Here is a 21,282-nt window from a genome sequence, read left to right on the forward strand (position 1 = left end):
ACGGAGGGAGAACCGGGATCGTAACAAATTGGTATCAGAGCTCTAGGTTCATAGGAGACATGGATCACAAGCCGATTTATTAGAGTCTCGTTGATCGGTACGGAGACGTCTGTACTTATCTACGAGAGGCTATGTGACCGTTAGGAAAATTTCACTTCATTTAAATTCCTTATCGTGCGAGATTTTTGATATCGCAATTCTAAACTTCTATCTTCTATTCTCTCATAGAGGGTGAGGACATGTGCTACCTGAGATGATCAGGTACCCGCCCCCCTACTGTAGCCGTTAGAGGTCGGGGCCGGGGTAGAGGCCAAGGATGCACACGCGGTGCAGTCAGAGCACCCGTACGAGCTACCACCGAGGAGGAGCAGCTGAGGCATGAGAGGTTCAAGAGGTACAAGCCTTATGTATTCAACGGTCTAGCATCAGAGGATGCTCTGGGATTTCGAGATGAGAGTTACCGCATTCTCCGTACCATGGGTATATCAGGATCGAGCGGGGTTTCCTTCACTACTTTCCATCTTCGAGGAGCCGCCTATGAATGGTGGCTCACCTATGAGTTAGACAGTCCAGATGAGGCTGCTTCCCTAACTTGGACTCAGTTTTCAGATCTATTCCTGAGAGAGTATGTTTCTCAAAGCCTTAGGACGCATGGCGCGCAGAGTTTGAGCATTTGCGCTAGGGTGCTTTGACTGTCTCAGAGTATGCTGTCTGTTACACTAGTTTGGCTAGGCATGCACCAGCCTTGGTTTCTACTATTCGCGAGAGGGTTTGCCAGTTTATTGAGATCCTTATTCCCAGCATCAGGTCTAGCATGGCTCGTGAGTTGGAGATGGATATTTCTTATCAGTAGGTGGTGAGAATTGCTAGGAGGATTGAGGATATACATGCTAGGGAGAGGGAGGAGATGGAGGCCGAGAGTCAGCTATTTCTCTAGTGCTCGTGCCCCAGTAGCAGGTCATCATGGTAGGGGTTATATAAGTCGTCATGTTCATTCAGCTTTTCCAGCAGCCAGTGGTATTCCAGCTCCTCCTAGACCTCAGGAGCCTTATTATGCACCTCCGGTATCTAGCGCGCCTCCTGTGCGAGGTGCTTTCATAGGTCAGTCCAGCAGACCTGGCCCGAGCCAGTCATAGCCACCACGTCCTCTTAGAGCTTGTTTTGAGTGTGGTGACACACGTCATATGGTGAGGGATTGACCCAGACTTGGGAGGGGTGCACCTCCACAGACTTCTCAGCCACAACGTGCCCCGCAGAGTTCCCAGGCTATGGTTACAGATCCAATTGCTACCCCACCTGCTCAGCCAGCTAGAGGTGGAGGTCAGAGAGGTAGAGGTCACCCTAGAGGGGGAAGCCAGGCCAGATATTATGCCCTTCCTGCCTGTACCGAGGCTGTTGCTTTCGATTCTATCATCGCAGGTATTGTCCTGGTTTGTCATAGAGATGCATCGTTTTTATTCGATCTAGGCTCTGCCTATCCTTATGTGTCTTCTTATTTTGCTCCGCATTTGGGTGTAACTCGGGATTCTTTGAGTTCCCCTATTTATGTTTCTACTCCTGTGGGAGATTCTCTTATTGTGGACCGCATTTATCGATCGTGTTTGGTTGCTCTTAGTGGTTTTAAGACCAGAACTGATTTATTGTTGCTCAGCATGGTAGATTTTGACATTATCTTGGGCATGGACTGGTTGTCGCCCCATTACGCTATTCTTGATTGGCACGCCAAAACCATGACGCTAGCTATGCCAGGTGTACCGCATGTTGAGTGGAGGGGTACTTTAGATCACACTCACAGTAGAGTTATTTCTTTTCCTAAAGCTCAGCATATGGTTGAGAAAGGGTGTGACACGTATTTAGCTTATGTGAGAGATGTCAGTATTGATACTCCTTTAGTTGATTCAGTTCTAGTAGTATGGGATTTTCCCGATGTGTTTCTAGTTGATCTTTCGGGCATGCCGCCTGATAGAGATATTGATTTTGGCATTGATCTGTTGATGGGCACTCAAATTATTTCTATTCCTCCATATCGTATGGCTCCTCGTAAGTTGAAGGAGTTGAAGGATTAGTTATAGGAATTGCTTGATAAGGATTTTATTGGGCCCAGTGTATCACCTTGGGGTGCTCTTGTCTTGTTTGTAAAGAAAAAGGATCGTTCTATACGTATGTGTATTGATTATCGCTAGTTGAACAAAGTTACACTTAAGAACCATTATCTTTTGCCTCGTATTGATGATCTGTTTTACCAGCTTCAGGGCGCATGGGTGTTTTCTAAGATTGATTTGCACTCAGGTTACTATCAGTTGAAGATTTGGGAGCCAGATATCCCAAAGACTACTTTCAGGACTCGATATGGTCATTACGAGTTCCTTGTTATGTCATTTGGGCTGACCAATGCCCTAGCAGCCTTTATGCATTTGATGCACAGTGTGTTCCGGCTGTATCTTGACTCGTTCGTCTTTGTCTTATTGATGATATTCTGGTGTACTCCCGGAATTGGGAAGATCATGAGCAGCACCTGAGGACTGTGCTTCAGACTCTAAGAGAGGAAGTTATATGCTAAGTTCTCTAAATGTGAGTTTTGGTTGGATTCAGTGGCATTCTTAGGCCACGTGGTATCGAGTGAGGGTATTCAGGTGGATCCGAAGAAGATAGAGGCCGTGCAGAGTTGGCCCAGACCATCCTCACCTACCAAGATCCGCAGTTTCCTTGGCTTGGCGGGTTACTACCATCGTTTTGTAGAGGGGTTTTCATCGATTACAACCCCTATGAACAGGTTGACCTAGAAGGGTGCTCCGTTTCAGTGGGCGTAGGAGTGTGAGGTGAGCTTTCAGAAGCTCAAGACAGCTTTGACTATAGCCCCAGTTTGATATTGCCTACAGGTTTGGGGTCTTATACGGTCTATTGTGATGCCTCGAGGATTGGCCTCGGAGTGGTGTTGATGCAGGACCGTAGGGTGATTGCCTACACGTCTAGACACTTGAAGATATATGAGAGGAACTACCCTGTTCACGACCTTGAGTTAGCTACCATTGTTCACGCCCTGAAGATCTGGCACCATTACTTATACGGTGTGCCTTGTGAGATTTATACTGACCATCGGAGCTTGCAACACTTGTTCAAGCAAAAGGATCTAAATTTGCCCCAGAGGAGGTGTTTAGAGTTGCTGAAGGACTATGACATCACTATTTTGTATCACCTGGACAAGGCCAATGTGGTGGCCGATGCTTTGAGTTGTCGGGAAGAGAGTTTGGGGAGTTTGGCTTATTTACCAGCATCGGAGAGGCCTATGGCAATGGATGTTCAGGCCTTCGCCAGCCAATTTGTGAGATAGGATCTTTCGGAACCTAGTCAGGTTCTAGCTTGCGTGGTTTCTCGGTCTTCCTTATTTGATTGTATTAGGGAGCGGCAGTATGATAATCCTCATTTGCTTGTCCACAAGGACAAGGTTTAACATGGTGATGCCAGAGATGTGACTATTAGTGATGATGGGGTATTGAGGATGTAGGGTCGGATTTGTGTACCCAATGTTGATGGGCTTCAAGAGTTAATTTTAGATGAGGCCCATAGCTCGCGGTATTCCATTCATTCGGGCGCCGCGAAGATGTATCAGGACTTGAGGCAGCACTACTAGTAGAGACGGGTGAAGAAATATATAGTTGGATTTGTAGCTTGGTTCCTCAACTGCCACCAGGTGAAGTATGAACACCAGAGATCGGGTGGGTTGCTTCAGCAGATAGAGATTCCGGAGTGGAAGTGGGAGCAGATCACCATGGACTTTGTAGTTGGGCTCCCACGGACTTTGAGAAAGTTTGATGCTATTTGGGTGAGTGTGGATCGGCTGAACAAGTCTGCTCATTTCATTCCTGTGTGTACTACTTATTCTTTGGAGCAGTTGGCAAAGATTTATATCCGGGACATTGTTCGTCTGCATGGTATTCTAGTGTCCATCATTTCAGATAGAGGTACTCAGTTTACATCACAGTTCTGGAGGGACATTCAACATGAGTTGGGTACTCGAGTGGAGTTGAGTACATCATTTCACCCTTAGATAGGCGGATAGTTCGAGCGCACTATTCAGATTCTTGAGGATATGCTCTGTGCGTGTGTGATCGAGTTTAGAGGGTCTTGGGATCAGTTCTTACCATTGGCGGAGTTTGCTTACAACAAACAATTATCAGTCAAGCATTTAGATGGCACCGTATGAGGCTTTATATGGTAGATAGTGTAGATCCCCGGTGAGTTGGTTTGAGCCGGTTCAGGCCAGATTATTGGGCACAAACTTAGTTTAGGATACTTTGGAGAAGGTTAAGGTGATTCGGGATAGACTCCGCACAGCCCAGTCCAGACAGAAGAGTTACGCGGACCAGAAGGTCCATGATGTTTCCTATATGGTTGGAGAGCGGGTTCTGCTTTGGGTTTCGCCTATAAAGGACGTTATGAGATTTGGGAAGAAGGGAAAGTTGTGTCCGAGGTTTATTGGTCCTTTTGAGATATTGAGGCGTGTTGGGGAGGTTTCTTATGAGTTTTCCTTACCTCCCAGCTTGGCCGGAGTTCATCCGGTATTTCATGTTTCGATGCTCCGGAGGTATCATGGTGATCTGTCGCGCGTGTTGGATTTCAGATCAGTCCAGTTGGACAAGGATCTATCCTATGTCGAGGAGCCAGTGGAAATATTGGACAGGCAGGTTAGAAAGCTGAGGTCAAAGAACATTGCATCAGTAAAGGTTCAGTGGCGGGGCTAGCCGGTCGAGGAGGCGACCTAGGAGACCGAGTAGGATATGCATAGTTGTTACCCTCATCTTTTCACTACTTCAGGTATGTCTTTATGCTCGTTCAAGGACGAACGAATGTTAAAGTGTGGGAGGATGTGAAGACCCGGCCGATCGTCTTAAAAATTTATGCCCCGATCCCCCATTAACTGCTTTTCCCAAGTTTATTTCACCTATTTTGATTTGACGGGATGTTCGGTTTTGAGTTTCGGAGAGTTTTGAGACACTTAGTCCCTAAATGAAAGCTTAAGTGTTGGAAAGTTGGCCGTAGTCGGAACAATGTGAAGACGGCCTCGGAATGGAAATCTGATGGTTCTGTTAGGTCCATTGGGTATTTTGGGCTGGGGGGCATGTTTGGATTATGTTTTGGAGATCCATAGCTAATTTAGGCTTGAAATACCAAAAGGTCGAATTTTGAAGTTTCTAGTTCGATAGTGAGATTTTGATCCGAGGGTTGGAATGGAATTCCGAAAGTTGGAGTAGCTCCGTAGTGTTGAATGTGACGTGTGTGCAAAATTTCGGGTCATTCAGACGAGGTTTGGTAGACTTTTTGATCGAAAGCGTATTTTTAGAGTTTTGGAATTGTTAGGCTTGAATCCAATGGAAACTAGGTGTTTTGATGTTGTTTAGAGCATTCTGAAGGTTGGAACAAGTTTGAATGATGTTTTATGATTAGTTGGCATGTTTGGTTGAGGTCCCGGGGGCCTCAGGGTGATTTCGGATGGTTGACGAAAAGATTTTTGGAGTTTGAAGTTTGCAGTTTCAACTGTTATCTGTCATAATCGCACCTGCGATTTGGGTCCCACAGGTGCGGCACCGCAGATGCGGCTCAGAGGTTGCAGAAGCGGAAATGAGGAAGGGGTCAGGAACCGCAGAAGCGGCATAAGGAACCGCATCTGCGTGATCGCAGATTCGGAATTTGAGGTCGCAGGTACGAGATTGGGCTTTTAAGTGAGAACTGCTGAAGCAGTTCCCCAACCGCAGAAGCAGTATCGCAAATGCGACTATTTGACCACAGATGCGGAAATAGCTGGGCAGAAATATGAAATTTCGAGGGTTTAGTTTCAAATGTTGGAAATTCGATTTGGAGCTCGGGAGAGGGTGATTTTAAGAGGAAATTGAAGAGGAGATCATTAGGTAACGATTCTTTAATCCTTTCTAGTTATATTCCATCAATCTATAGTTAGTTTCATCATTTAATTTCGGATTGGAGATGAAAATGGGGAAAAAATTGGAAGAAAGTTATTAGACCTAGAATTCGACTTTTGATTGGGTATTTGACCTTGGATTTGGATAATTTTGGTATGCATGAACTCGTGAGAGCGTGAGGATTCTGAAAATATAAATTTTACCCGATTTCAAGACTTGGGCCCGAGGGGTGTTTTGGTCATTTTACCTAATTTCGCATATTAGTTTAGAATTTCTTTGTGTAATCAGTTACTTGAAGTGTTATTTACATTATGCAATTGAATTGAATAGATTTGGGCCATTTGGAGTTGAGTAATCATGGAAAGAGCGTGGTTTCGGGTTGATTTTTTAGCCGAATCAAGGTAAGTGGCTTGTCTAACCTTGTGTGGGAGACCTTTCCCCTTAGGATTTGGTATATTTGGTAATTGAAATGCCTTGTACGTGAGGTGATGAATGCATACTTGTGCTAATTGTTGGAAATCCGATTTTTATTAAGTAATTACTAGCATGTTTCCTTTCTTGTTTTTATTACTCGCACTATTAAGTCTGTTGTTAGCTTAGGAAAGCATGTCTAAATGATTTAATTACTTTATTTTCTCAAACTGCCTTACCTAAATTCTGTGCAACATGCTAGGCTAGAATTACTTGTTGCCTTAATATGAAATTTTCCATTTCTGAATATTTTCCTGTTGCTGTTGTGCATTTACATTGGGACTACGGATGTGGGATTCTAGTAGCTCCCCCTTGTCTGTTTATTTGGGACTACGGATGTGGGATTCCGGTAGATCCCCCTACACAATTATATGGAACTACGTGACTGCACCCGATAGATTCCCCCGGTACTGGGTATTTACATTTGGGGACTATGGAACTAGCTTCCGGTAGATCCCCGACGCATTATGAGTTGGACTACGGGACGACACCCGGTAGATCTACTGGACATTTACATTTGGGGGCTACAGGACGGTATCCTGGTAGATCGCCGGTTGCTATCTCTGTGTTGAGATATGTTCCCTCGGTGATTATTTTGCCTCTGTTCTAGTTGTTGTTGCTCTTTCTATTCTATGTTATTTCTTATTATTGCACTTAATTATACTGTCTTGTTCTACACTGTTATACTTTGTATTTTATTTAACCTTAGTAGGGCCCTGACCTTCCTCGTCACTACCTGACCGAGGTTAGGCTTGACACTTACTTAGTACCGCTGTGGTGTACTCATACCCTTTCTGCGCATGTTTTTCATGTGCAGATCCAGGTACTTTCACTCAATTTTATCATCCTTGAGGCGAGGTGCTTCTGCAGAGACTTCGAGGTATATCTGTCACATCCGCAGACCGAGGAGTCCTTTTCTATCTTTCTGTAATAGTATAGCCCTTCAGTACTTCCTTTTTGTTAGACATTTCTGGAGTTAGAGCTTCTTATGTATCTCTTAGCTTATGATTCATGGGTTTCTGGGTCTTGGAGATATGTATTGATTTCGGTGAGTTAAATATTGAGTACGCCGAGCGGCACTTTTAAACACTGTCTTATTTCTCTAATTCTATTTTAAATTTTTTTACTTTCGCAAATTTGTTTATCTTCCGCAATGTAGGCTTACCTAGTCGTAGGGATTAGGTATCGTAACGATGGTTCACGAAGGGAGAACCGGGGTCGTGACAAGTTGGTATCAGAGCTCTAAGTTCATAGGAGTCATGCATCACAAGCCGGTTTGTTAGAGTTTCACTAATCGGTACGGAGATGTCTGTACTTATCTACGAGGGGTTATGTGACCGTTAGGAAAATTCCACTTCATTTGAATTCCTTATTGTGCGAGATTTTTGATATCACAATTCTAAACTTCTATCTTCTATTCTCTCATAGAGGTGAGGACACGTGCTACCCGAGATGATCAGGCACCCGCGCTCCCTACTGCAGCATCAGAGGCTGGGGCCGGGGTAGAGGCCAAGGACGCGCACGTGGTGCAGCCAGAGAACCTGCGTGAGCTGCCACCGAGGAGGAGCAGCTGAGGCTTGAGAGGTTCAAGAGGTACAAGCCTCCTGTATTCAGCGGTCTAGCATTGGAGGATGCTTTGGGATTTCTAGATGAGAGTTACCGCATTCTCCGTACTATAGGTATATCAGGATCGAGCAGAGTTTCCTTCATTAATTTCCATCTTCGAGGAGCCGCCTATGAGTGGTGGCTCACCTATGAGTTAGACAGTCCGGATGAGGCTGCTTCACTGACTTGGACTCTGTTTTCAGATCTGTTCCTGAGAGAGTATGTTCCTTAAAGCCTTAGGGATGCATGGCGCGCAGAGTTTGAGCATTTGCGCCAGGAGGCTATGACTGTCTCAGAGTATGCTGTCTGTTACACTAGTTTGGCTAGGCATGCACTTGCCTTGGTTTCTACTATTCACGAGAGGGTTCGCCGGTTTATTGAGGTCCTTATTCCCAACATAAGGTCTAGCATGGCTCGTGAGTTGGTGATGGATATTTCTTATCAGTAGGTGGTGAGTATTGCTAGGAGGATTAAGGGTATGTATGCTAGGGAGAAGAGGGAGGCCAAGAGGTCTCGAGAGTCGAGCTATTTCTCTAGTACCCGTGCCCCAGCAGCAGGTCGTCATGGTAGGGGTTATATGAGTCACCCCGTTCATTTATCTCTTCCAGTAGCCAGTGGTATTCCAGCTCCTCCTAGACCTTAGGAGCCTTATTATGCACCTCCGGTATCTAGCGTGCCTCCTACACGGGGTGCTTTCATAGGTCAGTCCAGCTGACCTGGCCCGAGAAAGTCACATCCACCACGTACTCCCAAAGCTTGTTTTTAGTGTGGTGACACACGTCATATGGTGAGGGATTGCCCCAGATTTGAGACGGGTGCACCTCCACAGACTTCTCAGCCACAGCGTGCCCCGCAGAGTTCCCAGGCTATGGTTACAACTCCAATTGCTACCCCACCTGCTCAGCCAGCTAGAGGTAGAGGTCGGGGAGGTGGAGGTTGCCCTAGAGGGGGAGGCCAGGCCAGATATTATGCCTTTCCTGCCCGTACCGAGGCTATTGCATCCGATTCTATCATCACAGGTATTGTCCTGGTTTGTCATAGAGATGCATCGGTTTTATTCGTTCTAGGCTCCGCCTATCCTTATGTGTCTTCTTATTTTGCTCCGTATTTGGGTGTACCTCGGGATTCTTTGAGTTCCCTTGTTTATATTTCTACTCCTGTGGGAGATTCTCTTGTTGTAAACCGCATTTATCAGTCGTGGTTGGTTGTTCTAAGTGGTTTTGAGACCAGAGCCAATTTATTGTTGCTATGCATGGTAGATTTTGACATTATCTTGGGCATGGACTGTTTGTCGCCCCATTACGCTATTCTTTATTGTCACGCCAAAACTGTGACACTAGCTATGCCAGGTGTACCACGTGTTGAGTGGAGGGGTACTTTAGATCACACTCCCAATAGAATTGTTTATTTTCTTAAAGCTCAGCGTATGGTTGAGAAGGGGTGTGATGCGTATTTAGCTTATGTGAGAGATGTCAGTATTGATACCTCTTCAGTTGATTCAGTTTTAATAGTACGAGATTTTCCCGATGTGTTTCCAGCTGATCTTCCGGGCATGCCGCCTGATAGAGATATTGATTTTGGCATTGATCTGTTGTCGGGCACTCAGCCCATTCCTATTCCTCCGTATCGTATGGTTCCTCCTGATTTGAAGGAGTTGAAGGATCGGTTATAGGAATTGCTTGATAAGAGTTTTATTTGGCCCAGTGTATCACCTTGGGGTGATCCTATCTTGTTTGTGAAGAAAAAGGATGGTTCTATGCGTATGTGTATTGATTATCGCCAGTTGAACAAAGTTACAATTAAGAACATTTATCCTTTGCCTCGTATTGATGATCTGTTTGACCAGCTTCAGGACGCACGGGTGTTTTCTAAGATTGATTTGCGCTCAGGTTACCATCAATTGAAGATTCGGGAGCCAGATATCCCGAAGACTGCTTTCAGGACTCGATATGATCATTACGAGTTCCTTGTTATGTCATTTGGGCTGACCAATTCCCCAGCAACCTTTATGCATTTGATGCACAATATGTTCCGGCCGTATCTTGACTCGTTCGTCATTGTCTTATTGATGATATTCTGGTGTACTCCCGGAATCGGGAAGATCATGAGGAGCACCTAAGGACTGTGCTTCAGACTCTAAGAGAGGAAGTTATATGCTAAATTCTCAAAGTGTGAGTTTTGGTTGGATTCAGTGGCATTCTTAGGCCACGTGGTATCGAGTGAGGGTATTCAGGTGGATCTGAAGAAGATAGAGGCCGTGCAGAGTTGGCCTAGACCATCCTCACCTACCGAGATCCGCAGTTTTCTTAGCTTGGCGGGTTACTACCGTCGTTTTGTAGAGGGGTTTTCATCGATTACAACCCCTATAACCAGGTTGACCCAGAAGGGTGTTCCGTTTCAGTGGGCGTAGGAGTGTGAGGTGAGCTTTCAGAAGCTCAAGACAGCTTTGACTACAGCCCCAGTTTTGATATTGCCTACAGGTTTGGGGTCTTATACGGTCTATTGTGATGCCTCGAGGATTGGCCTCGAAGCGGTGTTGATGCAGCACCGTAGGTTGATTGCCTACACATCCAGACAGTTGAAGATATATGAGAAGAACTACCCTGTTCACGACCATGAGTTAGTTACCATTGTTCACGCCCTGAAGATCTGGCGCCATTACTTATACGGTGTGCCTTGTGAGATTTATACTGACCATCGGAGCTTGCAACACTTGTTCAAGCAAAAGGATCTAAATTTGCGCCAGAGGAGGTGTTTAGAGTTGTTGAAGGACTATGACATCACTATTTTGTATCACCCGGGCAAGGCCAATATGGTGGTCGATGCTTTGAGTTACCGGGAAGAGAGTTTGGGGAGTTTGACTTATTTACCAGCATCGGAGAGGCCTGTGGCAATGGATGTTCAGGCCTTCGCCAGCCAATTTGTGAGATTGGATCTTTTGGAACCTAGTCGGGTTCTAGCTTGCATAGTTTCTCAGTCTTCCTTATTCGATCGTATCAGGGAGAGGCAGTATGATGACCCTCATTTTCTTGTCCATAAGGACAAGATTCATCACGGTGATGCCAAAGATGTGACTATTGGTGATGATGGTGTATTGAGGATGTAGGGTCAGATTTGTGTACCCAATGTTGATGGGCTTCGAGAGTTGATTCTAGAGGAGGCCCATAGCTCGCGGTATTCCATTCATCCGGGTGCCGCGAAGATGTATCAAGACTTGAGGCAGCACGACTGGTGGAAACGGATGAAGAAATACATAGTTGGATTTGTAGCTCGGGGCCTCAACTATCAGCAGGTGAAGTACGAACACCAGAGATCGGGTGGGTTGCTTTAGCAGATAGAGATTCCGGAGTGGAAGTGGGAGCGGATCACCATGGACTTTGTAGTTGGGCTCCCACAGACTTTGAGAAAGTTTGATGCTATTTGGGTGATTGTGGATCGACTGACCAAGTCCGCTCATTTCATTCCTCTGTGTACTACTTATTCTTCGGAGCGGTTGGCGGTGATTTATATCTAGGAGATTGTTTGTCTGCATGGTATTCTAGTGTCCATCATTTCAGATAGAGGTACTCAGTTCACATCACGGTTCTAGAGGGCCATTCAGCATGAGTTGGATACTCGGGTGGAGTTGAGTACAATATTTCACCCTTAGACGGACGGACAGTCCGAGCGCACTATTCAAATTCTTGAGGATACGCACTGTGCGTGTGTGATCGAGTTTGGAGGGTATTGGATCATTTCTTTCCATTGGCGGAGTTTGCTTACAAAAATAGCTATCAGTCCAACATTTAGATGGCACCGTATGACGCTTTATATGGTAGATGGTGTATATCCTCGGTGTGTTAGTTTGAGCCGGGTCAGGCCAGATTATTGGGCACAAACTTAGTTCAGGATGCTTCGGAGAAGGTTAAGGTGATTCAGGATAGACTCAGCACAGCCCAGTCCAGACAGAAGAGTTATGCGGACCGGAAGGTTCATGATGTTTCCTATATGGTTGGAAAGCAGGTTCTGCTTTGGGTTTCGCCTATGAAGGGCGTTATGAGATTTGGGAAGCAGGAAAAGTTGAGTCCGAGGTTTATTGGTCCTTTTGAGATATTAGGGCATGTTGGGGAGGTTACTTATGAGCTTTCTTTACCTTCCAGCTTGGCGAGAGTTCATCCAGTATTTCATGTTTCGATGCTCCGGAGGTATCACGGTGATCCGTCACACGTGTTGGATTTCAGCTCAGTCCAGTTGGACAAAGATCTATCCTATGTTGAGGAGCCAGTGACAATATTGGACAGGCAGGGCAGAAAGTTGAGGTCAAAGTACATTGCATCAGTAAAGGTTCAGTGGTGGGGCCAGCAGGTCGAGGAGGCGACTTGGGAGACCGAGAAGGATATGCGCATTCATCACCCTCATTTTTCACTACTTTAGGTATGTCTTTATGCTCATTCGAGGATGAACGAATGCATAAGTGTAGGAGGATGTGATGACCAGGCCGGTCTTCTTAAGAATTTATGCCTTGATCCCCCATTAACTGCTTTCCCCAAGTTTGTTTCAGCTATTTTGATTTGCCGGGATGTTCGGTTTTGAGTTTCGGAGAGTTCTGAGACACTTAGTCCTTAAATGAAAGCTTAGGTGTTGGAAAGTTGGTTGTAGTCGGAACAGTGTGAAGACGACCTCGGAATGGAAATCCGATGGTTCCGTTAGCTCCGTTGGGTGATTTTGGGCTTAAGGGCAAGTTCGGATTGTATTTTGGAGGTCCATAGCTAATTTAGGCTTGAAATACCAAAAGGACGAATTTTGAAGTTTCCGGTTCAATAGTGAGATTTTGATCCGACAATCGGAATGGAATTTCAGAAATTGGAGTAGCTCTGTAGTGTTGAATGTGACGTATGTGCAAAATTTCAGGTCATTCGGACGAGGTTTGATAGACTTTTTGATCGAAAGCATATTTTTAGAGTTTTTGGAATTCTTAGGCTTGAATCCGATGAAAAATATGTGTTTTGACGTTGTTTAGAGTGTTCCGAAGGTTGGAACAAGTTTGAATGATGTTTTAGGATTGGTTGGCATGTTTGGTTGAGGTCCCGGGGGCCTCGGGGTGATTTCGGATGGTTGACGGAAAGATTTTTGGAGTTTGAAGTTTGCAGCTTCAGCTGTTATCTGTCATAAACGCACCTGCAGTTTGGGTCCCGCAGGTGCGGCACTATAGAAGCGGCTTAGAGGTCGCAGAAGCGGAAATGATGAAGGGGCCAGGAACCACAGAAGCAGCATAAGGAACCGCATCTGCGTGACCACAGATGCAGAATTTGAGGTCACAGGTGCGATATTGGGCTTTTAAGTGAGAACTACAGAAGCGGTTCCCCAACAGCAGAAGCGGTATCGTAGTTGCGATTATTTGACCGCAGATACACTGGGTAAAAATATGAAATTTCGAGGGTTTAGTTTCAAAAGTTGGAAATTCGATTTGGAGCTCGGGAGAGGGTGATTTTGAGAGGAAATTGAAGAGGAGATCATTGGGTAACGATTTTTTAACACTTTCTAGTTATATTTAATCAATCTATAGTTGGTTTCATTATTTAATTTCGGATTGGAGATGAAAATTGGAGAAAAAATTGGAAGAAAGTTCTTAGACCTAGAATTTGACTTTTGATTGGGAATTGACCTTGGATTTGGATAATTTTGGTATGCATGATCTCGTGAGAGCGTGAGGATTCTGAAAATATAAATTTTACTCGATTCCAAGACGTGGGCCCGAGGGGTGTTTTGGTCATTTTACCTAATTTCGCATATTAGCTTAGAATTTCTTTGTATAATCAGTTACTTGAAGTGTTATTTACATTATGCAATTGAATTGAATAGATTTGGGGATTTTGGAGTCAAGTACTCATGGCAAAAGCATGGTTTCGGGTTGATTTTTGAGCTGGTTCGAGGTAAGTGGCTTGTCTAACCTTGTGTGGGGGACCTTTCCCCTTAGGATTTGGTATATTTGGTAATTGAAATGCCTTGTACGTGAGGTGACGAGTGCGTACTTGTGCTAATTGTTGGAAATCCGGTTTTTATTAAGTAATTACTAGTATGTTTCCTTTCCTGTTTTTATTACTCGCACTATTAAGCCTGTTGTTAGCTTAGGAAAGCATGTCTAAGTGATTTAATTGCTTTATTTTCTCAAACTGCCTTACCTGAATTCTATGCAGCATGCTAGGCTAGAATTACTTGTTGCCTTAATATGAAATTTTCCATTTCTGAATATTTTCTTGTTGCTGTTGTGTATTTACATTGGGACTGTGGATGTGGTATTCCGGTAGCTCCCCCTTATCTGTTTATTTGGGACTACGGATGTGGGATTCCGGTAGCTCCCCCTTGTCTGTTTATTTGGGATTACGGATATGGGATTCCAGTAGATCCCCCTTGTCTGTTTATTTGGGACTACGGATGTGGGATTTCGGTAGATCCCCCTACACAATTATATGGAACTACGTGACTGCACCCGGTAGATTCCCCCAGTACTGGGTATTTACATTTGGGGACTATGGAACTGGCTTCCGGTAGATCCCCGACGCATTATGAGTTGGACTACGGGATGACACCTGGGAGATCCACTGGACATTTACATTTGGGGGCTACAAAACGATATCCTGGTAGATCGCCGGTTCCTATCTCTGTGTTGAGATGTGTTCCCTCGGTGATTATTTTGCCTCTGTTCTAGTTGTTGTTTCTCTTTCTATTCTATGTTATTTCTTACTGTTGCACTTAATTATACTGTCTTGTTCTACACTGTTATACTTTGTATTTTATTTAACCTTAGTAGGGCCCTGACCTTCCTTGTCACTACCCGACCGAGGTTAGGCATGGCACTTACTTAGTACCGTTGTGGTGTACTCATGCCCTTTCTGCGCATGTTTTTCATGTACAAATCCATGTACTTTCACTCAATCTTATCATCCTTGAGGCGAGGCACTTCTGTAGAGACTTTGAGGTATATCTGTCGCATCCGCAGACCGAAGAGTCCTTTTCTATCTTTCTGTAATAGTATAGCCCTTCAGTACTTCCTTTTTGTTAGACATTTCTGGAGTTAGAGTTTCTTATGTATCTCTTAGCTTGTGATTCATGGGATTTCTAGGTCTTGGAGATATGTATTGGTTTCGGAGAGTTATATATTGAGTACGCGGAGCGGCACTTTTATACACTGTCTTATTTCTCTAATTCTATTTTAATTTATTTTACTTTCGCAAATTGGTTTATCTTCCGCAATGTAGGCTTACCTAGTCGTAGCGATTAGGTGTCGTCACGATGGTTCACGGAGGGCGAACCGGGATCGTGACAATTTTATTGGGAGAACATCCATCAGACTGGTGCTTTTTACCCTAGGAGGAAAAAAGTGAATGCAAAGGCAACATTTTATGCACATTGGCAAGACAAATAAAGGCAAAGATTTGAGAAATTTCCCTTTGTTGGCTCCTCTCTTCTTTTCTTTTTCTTCTCTTTTTTTTTGTTTTTTTCTCTCTTTTTTTCTCTTTTTTTGAACCACTTTTCTTGCACTACTTTGTTCCTGTTTCACACAAAGAAAAATTTATCAATTTTGAACATGGTGGTCGGTTTGTGGCCTTGAGTCTTGGGTAGCTTGGCTTATACTCAATCAGCTTGAGTTGGTTTCAAGAGACTGTTGCTCTGCATCAACCCTTATTGTTTCACACCCATTTCCATTTGTATTTGTCGCTCAATCAGCCTTATCTCAACTGGAGATCTTTTCTTAGGTGACCTTTTCTGATATCTTGAATGACTTCCTGCTTTTTGAGCAATTTGTCTGTCAGAGAGAATCACCAGTTATCTTTGCTTGTGCCGAGTTGGCTGACAAGAGTCTTTTGGGAGAGCCTTTGCATGAATCCTCAAGGCATGTTGATAGTAACAACTGAATGCGCTTGCCAAATTTACTTTGTGCAACTGAAAAGCTGGTAATAGATTTTGAAATCTTTTCTTGCTTGTTATTTAGAAGAACTGACTCAGAGTGAAGGACATAATGATGCAAAGAAACAGTATTAACAAGAAATTCCTTTGTCGCGAAGGACATGGGAAGAGTTTTTTTTTTTTGTTTTTTTACTAGACTTAATGATCATGACATGCATTTTGGACTTAACGGCCGATCTACCAAACTAATCCAATATTCCCTTTTACCGTTCTTATTTCCTTTGAAGTCGGGCTTGTTAGTGCCAATCCTTTGCATCAGCTTCACGACTCACTTTCGACTAGTGGTGCCCCGGGGGATTTTCACCAACAAGTCTCTCTCATTTATTCATCTCTACTTACTGTGGCCTTACAGTGCCCATGAGAATTTTCACTAGTAAGACTCTCTCATTTTTCTTCTTTATTTTTCTTTTTCTTTTGCTTTCTTGTGTGAGAAACTTGACAGTGTTCTACGTTGCGTGACAATCGTTGCTCATTGCATGCTTCTCTTGGAATTCTTGAAGGCATATCTAGAGGTCTTTATTTGGAAGGGTTTTGGATAGGGTTGGAAAGAAGGGACGGCATAAATACTCAAAATAGACTCAAAATAAGGGGTTGTAGGCTTACAACTCTTGAAATCGACTCTTTCAAAAATGAAATAAAATCTTTGCCCCAATTTCAACTATTAGGGATTTTTGGAATTTTTTTTCTTTTTCTTTTTCTTCTAAATTCTTATTTGGTTGGACCAAACGTGAGGCTGCCTACGTATCCTTTTTTAAAGGAATCAGGTCTAACGTAGTTCAAACATCTGACCTAAACTATTTTTCATCTTTCTTTCTGTTTCTCTTTATTCTTTTTTTCCTTTTCTTTTTCTTTTTTTTGTTTGCCCCAGCTTCTATTTTTGAGGGCATGAACCTTTGACAATTCTTTTCTTCTTTTTTTCACTTAGAACTTTCTAAAAGCTACCCCAGTTTGTACTCTTGGGGCATGGACTTTTATTATTATTTTATTTTTTTTTCATTTTTGTTTTACTTTTGACTCTAAACTTGATTCCAAAATAGGGTGGTCAAAGAAAATAACACAAGATCAAAGGAGTGACAAAGGGTATAAAGTGTTTGGGTAGCAGAAAAAAGGGCCTCCCAACCTCGAGAACGCCAAGCGTAGTATCTTTTCGCGATCATAGCATTGACGAACATGTTTGTCTTCTTGGTGCGTCGTGGTCACAAGATACTTTCCACCCCTTAGTGTCAAACTTTCCAACAAACTTCAATTGATTAAACATCCTCAAGCCCGATCTTCACAATGATTTGAAGGTGAATTTTACTCAACCTTAATTCCAAAGTATTTCAACTCTTATTCATCCTTTAAATTGTTTTTTTTCTTAGTTATCCAATTCAGATTAAATCAGTTTCTAAGATCTGGCCAAAATTTCTGCATGCATGTCATGTCATTAGAACTAGCGAGAAAAGAACTAAGAACAGAATGCACAAAAGGACAAACTGTATTTCATTGAGTAAAGGATGAAAGGGTTTGACAACCAGACAAACAACCTAAAATCCGAGTTACAGCCCTAAAACAACTCGGCGAATGAAAATAGCAACAAAACATGCAGACAAGACTCATACGAACAAAATAGAGGGATAAAAGGGTTTGACTTAATAAAATAAATAGAATCTGAATCACAACCCTGAAATAACCTAGACAATAGAAAAAACATCAAAACAAACTACCAAGATTCCTTCCTAATGAGGAGGGAATGACTTTTCAATTGCTAAGCTTGACATTTAGCCACAAATTTGCTCATCAGAATTACCATGGCCTTCTCCAATTTCAGTCAACAAGTTCCCGAGAGGATTCCCATACTCCATGTCACTAGGTATCATCCCCACAAAGTGTGCATCATCATGTGTAGGTAAAGGATTCTGCATGATATTCTGGGTGTCACTGTCTTGGATCACAATCAAGTTTTCCTAGATCATCCTTTCTATTTCGCTTTTCAAATCCCGACAACTTTCAATATTATGCCCTTGGGCATTGGAATGGTATTCACACCTTTTAGAAGGATCAAAGCTTCTCGCACGTGGGTCCACATGATTTGGAGGAATAGCTGCAATCATATCATAATGCTTTAATTTCTCAAACAAGCTTGCATAGGGCTCTCCTATTGGTGTAAAATTATCTTTCAACCTTTGTTCCCCCTTATACCCCTGGCTTGGATGTGGGTTATAGGGCACTTGAAAATTTTGTAGAGGCTGATGGAAATTTTGCGGTGCTCGTGCTCACCTTCTAGGGTGTTTTTTGGCTGGGCAACATATTGATGTGGAGCAACTAAGTATTGTGGGTTCTGAGGTGGATAGTAATGCTCAGGGGAGTTATCGGAAAACAAATGATGCTGGCCATACCTTCGAGACGTTCTCCTAGGACCTCTTCTCGACCCTTATGTCATCATGTTTTCTTCATCCATCTCATTCGTGTCACCAGATTCAATTTGGACAGCCTGAATTGCAGCTTTGAGAGCTGCTTGACTTATAATTCTGCCTGTCTTAAGGCCATTCTCTACCATTTCTCCCATTTTGATTGCTTCCAAGAAGGATTTGCCAACTACGAACATCATGTTTTGAAAGTAATCTGACTTTTGTTCCTGAAGGAAGACAGTGATTAGCTCGTGGTCATCCATGGGTGGCTTAACTCTAGCTGCTTGCTTTCTCCATTTAATGGCATATTCCCTGAAACTTTCACTTGGTTTCTTCTTCAGGTTTGAAAGGGAATTGTTGTCTAGGGAAATGTCAATATTGTATTGGAACTGTTTGACAAAGGCTTGTACCATGTCATCCCAGACGTACCAGCGAGATGTGTCTTGATCCATAAACCATTCGGATGCTACTCCCGTAAGGCTTTCCCCAAAATAAGCTATTAACAATTCTTCATTTCTTCCTGCACCTCTTATTTGATTGCAATACCTTTTTAGGTGGGCTATGGGGTCTCCATGTCCATCATACTTTTCAAATTTGGGGATGTTGAAACCAAGTGGCAAACGAACATCGGGGAACATACATAGATCCTTGAAGGCAATACTCTTCTGACCTGCCAACCCCTGCATGTTTTTCAACTGTTGTTCTAAGCTTTTCAGTCTTTCGATCATTTCTTCCTGTGCCATCTTTCGGACAGGCTTCTCAATGTTTGCAGGAAGATCAAACAAGTACGAGTGGTACTCAGGAGAATGGTACTGCTTTTGCTGGGTAGCAAATTGTGACTCATGACAAGGCAGTACATGGCCATTGGCCCATGCTTGACACATTTTGGTCATTTGCTATTTTAGTATTCTATTTTCCTCAAACACAGCAGACTCTTGTCGAACCCTCTGACCCTGAGTCTCTTGAGCACTTGTAACAACTTCGATGTCAGTTGTCAATGGCATTTTTTCATTGGATCTTGTGTTGCCAGCTTACCACAAACTGACCACCTCAACTTTCTTCACAATTCAAAATAAAAACCTGTTAGAATGGACTCAGTCGGTCCTTATTATTATCATCATTTTTTCAGTTTCTTCATTTTTCAATTTTTTATTTTTTAATGGTTGATCGAACCTGTTGTGGGTTGCCTACGTATCATGTGGTAACATGAATCAGATCTTGCATAGTTTAGGAAGATTAGGAATAAGGGAAATAAACTAAAAAAAAATTTGAATTTTGAATTTTCATTTTTTTTTCTTTTTTTAATTTTTGGAAGAAAGACTTATAAAGAAGAAAGAAAATATTTTTGATTTCAACTTTTTTTCTTTTTTCTTCTTTTTTTCTTTTTTGGAATTTCGAAAGAAAAACTACTAAAGTAGAAAGAAAATATTTTTGGATTTTTTTGGAATTTTATTTTGAATTTATGAAAGAAGAATGAAAATATTTTTGGATTTTGAGAAGAAATTAAAAGAAAATATTTTTGTATTTTTTTTATTTAAAATTGGGGTCTAAAAGAAAGACTTTCTAAAGAAGTAACTAAAGGAAAATAATTTGGATTTTTTGAAAATTGTGGGGCGGAACCGATGAGGTTTGCCTACGTATCTCACATTGATGAGAATCAGACCCGCGTAGTTCGCCAGTTTTGACATAATTGGAAAAACATGATATTGACTCACTTTGTTTTTAAATAGATTATTCTTTCCTTTCTTTTTTCAAAAATTTTGGCAGAGTTTCGAGGCATTTTCAAATTCCAGAATTTTCAGAACCGGGTGAATTCTCTATACTACCTCACTTTTGTTTTTTTTGTTATTTTTCTTTCCTTAGCCGGTTAACATACAAACCGAAATAAATAAATGTACAAATAGCATGTAAGATGCATCAGGATGGTCTTTTATTTCGGGTACACCTGTCCTAGACGGACCCAACCTCTATGTTGAGTTCCCAAAGTCAAATGCACGTGATGCAAACAAACATTCCTACTAGGGATCCAGCATGAGGTTTTGTTATTCTAGGTTAAAACCTGGAGATGTGTTCTAGACCTGGCTTATCCAAGCGGACAAATTGAGCTGAGGTGGGTGCAACGTACCGAGAGCACGAAAGTCTACCCGGCCTTGTTGCTGGCCCAGCCTCATTCTATTTGGTATAACTTCTAACAGAAAAGCGGGCCACGTGAACGTGTGCACCATGTTTTTAGAAGACTCAGAAGGGCGGCGTAAGAAGACAGTTTAATACAGTTCAAATAATATGAAAGTAGTAAATAAGCGGTAATTAGCACATTAGGCCCACAAATACAGTAATGTCAACAAATAATAAAGCCAAGCATAGATCATATTAACAAGCTCGAATTCTGAACCCTAAACCAGAAGTTCTGGGTTCTTGTCCCCAGCAGAGTCGCCAGAGCTGTCACACCTCCTTTTTCTACCCCGAAAGGGGGTATAAGGGAGTTTTTTTCAATTTAAGTGACAATCGAAAAAGGATTATCTATATTAAATTCAGAGTCGCCACTTGGGATAATTTATGGTGTCCCAAGTCACCGGTTTAAAATCCCGAATCGAGGAAAGTTTTGACTCTATTTATGGTCTGCGAACACAAAAATCTGGGTAAGGAATTCTGTTAACCCGGGAGAAGGTGTTAGGCATTCCCAGGTTCCATGGTTTTAGCACGGTCACTTCAATCATACTTGGCTCAATTAAATTGTTTAATTACGTACTTTAGAACCTATGTGCATTTACCTTTTTACCGCTTTTAATTGCTTGATTATTCGTAATTATGGAATTATCTTAAAACGAGTCACGCGTACGTGTACTCATTTTGTTCGGCGCGTCAAGAATCATGTCACGTGTACGTGTACACAATTAATCACGCTTTATTAATATTATGAAAATATGGCCGAAGTTGCGCGAATGCATACT

This window comes from Nicotiana sylvestris, chromosome 12 (genome assembly GCF_000393655.2).
Source record: "Nicotiana sylvestris chromosome 12, ASM39365v2, whole genome shotgun sequence".
Taxonomy (NCBI): domain Eukaryota; kingdom Viridiplantae; phylum Streptophyta; class Magnoliopsida; order Solanales; family Solanaceae; genus Nicotiana; species Nicotiana sylvestris.